Consider the following 6,108-nt stretch of genomic DNA (forward strand, 5'->3'; position numbering starts at 1 on the left):
AATAATAAAATTTAATAAAAAAATAAATAAATAAATAGTGCTATGTACTCTCAAGGTAAGCTTCTCCGTTCAGTTGCTCCCATACATGTCAATCTGTTTTGAAAACACACGCGTGTGCACACACACACACATGCACACATATTTCACTAATCTCCTAGGCATCTCTCAATCCAGTCAAGTTGGCAATTCAGATTAACAATGACAGCTCATTTAGGACCAGCAGTTACCTACATAACAGTCATTTCCGCTTTTGACGGAAGTGACAGTTAGGTTCAGAGAGTTGCAGGATGAAGATGAGAAAGCCAGTGGGAGCATTCTGAAAGGCAGAGGGAGCAGCGGCTTGTAGGCACTTAGAGATAGTTTCAGTGCTGTTGAGTCTGAGGTCAGTCTAGGCTTTCTTTTGAGAAGGAATATGTTTATAATGTCTACCTGTTTGACCTCCATTTTCTTTGGTCATCTTTTTATTCTACTTGTATGATACTTCTTTTTTTGTTTTTTTGTTTTCAACTTTTTCTTCCAGCACTGGGGTTTGAACCAAGGGCATTAGACACACAGGCAAATGTTCTTCAATTGAATTGTATCTTCAAATCTCTTTTTCTTTTTTTTTTAACTTTGAGAAAGGGTCTCACTAAGTTACACATCTAGCCTTGAACTCTCTCTGTAGCCCAGGCGTTCTTTGAACTTTTGATCCCTTGCCTCAGTCTCCCACCAAACCTAGCACATGCAATGTTTCTTATGCCATAGGATAAAGCTCTTTCTATTATTTAGAATGAGAATCATACTCCTACCCATCTTCTCCACTACTCACAGCATGAAGAGGCTTAGATTTTATTAGTAGCCCTGCTCCTTCCCAAATTAACCGAGGAAATCATAGAAACTAATATACTAAAGCATAGGGATCAGGAAATTAACTATTCAAATAGTTCATGAGTTGATGAGCCTTCTATCTGCCCTCTCCATGATATGTACAGTGCAGTGAACTCAGATCTCCTTACTTTATACACTGAATAGATGTAGAGGAGAAACAGCATGTTCAGAAAGAGCCCTCCCTCACAGCCTGATGATTTGATGCTGCGGTGGCTTGAAGGAAAATGACCTTCAAAGGTTCATAGGGAGCAGCGCTATTAGGAGGTGTGACTTTGTTGGAGTGGGTGTGGTCTTGTTGGAGGATTTATGTCACTGACAGTCTTTGCATCTCAGATGCTCAAGCCAGGCCCAGTGTCACTCACTTTTCCTGCTTCCTGCCAATCCAGGAAGTAAAAGTCTTGGCTACCTCTCTAGGATCACGTCTACCTGCATGCTGCCTTGCTTCCTGCCATGATGACAATGGGCTAAATCTCGGAATTATAAGCCAGCCCAATTAAATGTTTTGTTTCATAATCATTACCATGGTCATGGTGTCTCTTCAGAGCCATGGAAACCCTAAGACAGAGCTATGCAAGCCTTTGAGCACATCTGTATTTACTGGCCATTTTCAAATCTATCCCTCAAAAATATTCCTGGGCTCCGGCTGTTCATTTTCATTCAACTTTTTAACTCGTGCTTTTGGAGCAGATAGTAATGTGTTCTCAGAGTTACAGGCCAAGCCATCCTCCGACCTTCTAGTGTCAGATCTCACATGCTAGGATAGAACATTTTGTATATAACATTAACATAAAGTCACTTTATCTGCCTGACTTAGTAAATAACTTGACCCCTCCAGTAATCCAGGATCTGACTGCTGCCCTTTGCCTAAAGCTTGCTTGCTCTCCAGCCAGTTGGTTCAACTGAGAGGATACTAATGAAGCCAGGGCTATAGATTCATCTCCCCGTGGGACTAATTAGCTGCACACACAAGAAAAATTCTTCCAAATTTCTCTCCTAACTTGAGCCTCCTGTTTTAGACGTGCACTCACTAGGGGAAAGAACAGTGGTCTATGCCATCTCCTTTAAATACTACAAAATCCCTCTTCTTCCCAGGAAGATTATTGCAAGAGGGTTCTATTCACTGCCAGCTCAGTTATTTAACTCTGTGAATACCTCCTCCTTCCTGTCACCTCTTAAATAGCTCCTACTCAAAAGCAACAGCAATCCGTTAACTTCCCTGAGGGCCATTCAGGGCCAATCCTTCTCTCCAGGGAAAGGAAGAGAACAAACTTCTTGGAAGACAAATGAGCCCCTGTCAATATCATGCCTCCAGATCCTTCCTGGGACAGTTGAGGGTGAAAGCTTTCAGATAAGCTGCTTTTGGAGACATCTAGATCAGCTGATGGAAGCCATGGCTGTCATTCTCAGAATATTACTAGGGACAGCCAGAATTCAATGACTGGATGTTGAGCATTGATATAAAGATCCAGTCTTCTTGTCTTGAATCAAGAGAAACCCAGTATCTCTGAAGCCCTCCACATAATCAGATGAAAGCTTTGTTGAACTGCAATGATATGATGTCACTGAGGACATTTGTCACAGAGTAGTAAGTGACCAGACAAGGCTCTTTTTCACTATAAGAAGCTAGTAGTTTCTTCCGGTAGATATCAAAGATATATTTTAGTGTACATGGCTTTATCCTTCCTTTCCACTGTGCATCAAGCAGCAGTCCTACCAAAAGGCTTACAGAACATCTAGTCCACTGACATCACATTGAATAAAGAACTCGCTTTATAACACAGAGGTATAATATTGATCACATGATCACAAAATATTGGTGTCATTCCTTACTGCATTGTGTCTAAATGATTGACTTGACACAGTAATGGAGAGGACTTTTAAGATGCAATTAAGGTTCCAACTTGGATATCATTCCCTGACAAAAATCCCCTTCCTCCTAGATTTAACATAATGTCTCAAGCACCTACTACAATATACTGTTGGATCTTTAATATATAGAGTACACATATTCAGAATTAAGCGTGTCTTAATCACTTTTTTATTGCTGTACTAAGACACTATGACCCAGGAAACTCAGAAGAAAAGTTTATTGGGAACTTGCAGTTTCAGAGAGTGAATCCATGACCATCACAGTAGCTTGGCAGCAGGCAGGCAGACAGGCATGGTGTTGGAGCAGGTGTCTGAGATATTATATCCTTAGGCAAAAGCAGAGGTAGAGAGAACTAACAGGGAACACCTTTCAAAACACTTTTGAAAACCTCAAGGCCCACTCCCAGTGATACATCTTCTCAACAAGGTCATAATACCTCCCGATTGATCCTTCCTAAACAGTTCCACCAATGGGAACCTGTAGGGGTTGTCATTCAAGCCACCACAAAGGGTAGAAGAAGAAGTGCTCCTTCCTCCCTCAACATATAAATCATTATGCCTATGGATGTATTTTGGTCCCTATAACTACAATATAAATTTAAAGGTACTGGTTCCCAAAATGAACACTTTCACCAAATGTTTAAAGAAAATTCCATTTACTTTTAAGGTATTGGACTATACCCAGATACTTTAGGCTTCTTTTGCTGACAAGAAGCAAAGTAAGCTGCCTTAATCTTGAAAGATATAATCATGACCATCAAGAGAAGTTGAGGCTTTGCTGCAAAGTGGAGAGGGGTGAGAATATATTTAGAATCTATACGAGGCATTGGACATCTATATTTTGGTGCTTTTGTGTCCAACATTGGTAGTAAGTAGGTAAATGTGGCAGCCATACATAGCCTAAGAAGATCATATTGCCCAGTGTTTAGGATTTGGGGGGCTGAGTGTCTAAACAGTACCTTAAGAAAATTTAGCTTACAGACACTATAGCTAAGAATGAGGTAAATCTAGAATGAATAAAATAAACTGCAGCTTCAACACCCATTAGGATGAGGCTTGTATTTCATCTCATTAACTTTTTTTCTTGTAAAAACCCCAAAGATCAATCAGATTTGTGGAAGAGTTGCTCCCACAGACTATTACAAGAAATCAAATAATAGATGCAAGAAGAGAACAGGGCAGAGTCGTGATATTTTAAAGTGAGCCACCCAGATCCTTCCTCTCTAACACATAAGTACTTGCAGTGTTGATAGGTGAAGGTTTGCCACTAGTTTGTCCTCCAGAAATTGCCCTATGTCAAGCAAAGTCACTGTGCAAACTGTCAAGTTCTTTTCTCATTGGTAGGGCACATCTACCAACTATAAATGATGGGAACACACAAGAAACCTGCTCCTTTGCCTCACACAGAAAAAATATAAAGCGATATTCTAGTTTCTGACCTTCCTCTGAAATGAGATAAACTTTCTTTGACTGTATCAGAGTCCAATTTTTCTCTCTGACCATTCATGCTTTGTTCATTCCCCCATGAATATTGATATTGGTAACATTCCAAACTGTACTCTCTATGTGCCCATCAGGCTCAGAGTCCATTTCTTGATGGCTATAAGGACCTTAGTACAGGAATATGTTATAAAAAGAGGTCTTTTTGATTTGTTTTTTTAAATGCTTATTTTAACTCATATGTATGGGGATTTGTCTGCACACCACAGGTGTGCTTGCCAGAAGAGAGTGTCAAAGTCCCTGGCACTGAGGTAACAGATGGTTTTGAGCCATCATGTGGGAGCTGGGAATTGAACTTGGTTCCTCTGATAAAGAATTGATAAAACGGTAGATTATTAAATCTACTTTAATAAAAAAAATGACTATTAATCTCAAAATATTTTACATTGCTATAGATTTTGGTTTATTGATACAAATTTAAGGTCAATTTTGTCATATTATATGTCTATTTCTGCTCTTGTTTAAGGTGTTGTATTTATACAGCTCATTTTAAAGTGTTTAAAGTGTTATGTATAGTTAAGAAATACAAATTAATAGTCATCTATAATAGTCAAACTTATAGCCATGTTAGCTAGGTTTTCTAAATATGCAGAGATGTATTTCAAATAGATAGGTAATCTTCAAGCACTTCAAGGACCCACATAATATGGCATTTAAAATGTTTTAAGAACTTGGACTTTCTTGACAGTGAGCATCTGCTCCTGACAGCACCAATTACTTCAAGAGGATGATGCCATCAAAGAAACTCCTTATGGAGTTTGCTTTAAATGTAGTGTTACACGCCATTTGGGTAAGAAATTGCTCTTGCCTGGACTGCTTGACAATTTGCTGTATATACTGAACATACAGAACTCACAGGAAAATGACTTCTGAACTTGCCTAAACAAGGTGGGACAGTCCTTCGGGGTTCCTGCTTCATGAAAGAGTCTGCCACACATTTTGCAGAACACAGAAGAAAGCGACTGATTAATTCTGCCAAAATAAGTGAGACAGTCCTTTCCTATTTCACTGAAAAATCTGCCAGATACCCTAGGCCTGTAGGCTGAAGATGGATGTCCCAACATTACAAAAGAACTTGGGTGGCTGTGTGGGTATCAAGATGTCTCTGTCATTTTTAGAGCTTTGGAAGTTGCTTACAATGCACTTTCTGTTTACTTAGGTAATATTATATCCTTCTGGAGTCTTTGATGGAGTTAAAGACTGGATAGTTATAATGATAGTTTTCCTTGGTAATAATAAATGAAAAATTAGATATGAGACTTTAGACTCACAAAGATAGGAAATGATAGGGTATTCTCTATAAGTTTGTAAAATACAAATAGAATAAATATTGTAACTGTATTTCTTGCTTTATAACCATTGTATTATATGTAATTTTACTATGTTAAAATTAAAATGTTCCTTTTTAATTAGACAGAAAAGGGGAGATGATATGGAATGCCTCTCTGTATGCTGTGAATATGTTTTATTACCACTGATTAATAAAAAAAAAGTTGCTTTGGCCTATGGCAGGGCAGAATATAGTTAGGCAAGAAAGACAAATTGAATATTAATTTAAAAAGTTGCTTTGGCCTATGGCAGGGCAGAATATAGTTAGGCAGGAAAGACAAATTGAATACAAGGAGAAAGAAGGCAGAGCTAAGGGAGATGCAAGCAGCTGCCAGAGAAACAAGATATGTGGTCATAAGCCATGAGCCTCGTGGTAAATTATAAACTAATAGAAATGGGTTAATTTAAGTTGTAAGAGATAGTTAATAATAAGCCTGAGCTAATATACTGGACAATACGTAATTAATATCAAACCTCTGAGTGGGTTATTTTTTTTATTGATTTTATTGAGCTATACATTTTTCTCTGCTCCCCTTCCTGCCT

This window comes from Microtus ochrogaster, linkage group LG4 (genome assembly GCF_000317375.1).
Source record: "Microtus ochrogaster isolate Prairie Vole_2 linkage group LG4, MicOch1.0, whole genome shotgun sequence".
Classification (NCBI taxonomy): Eukaryota; Metazoa; Chordata; class Mammalia; order Rodentia; family Cricetidae; genus Microtus; species Microtus ochrogaster.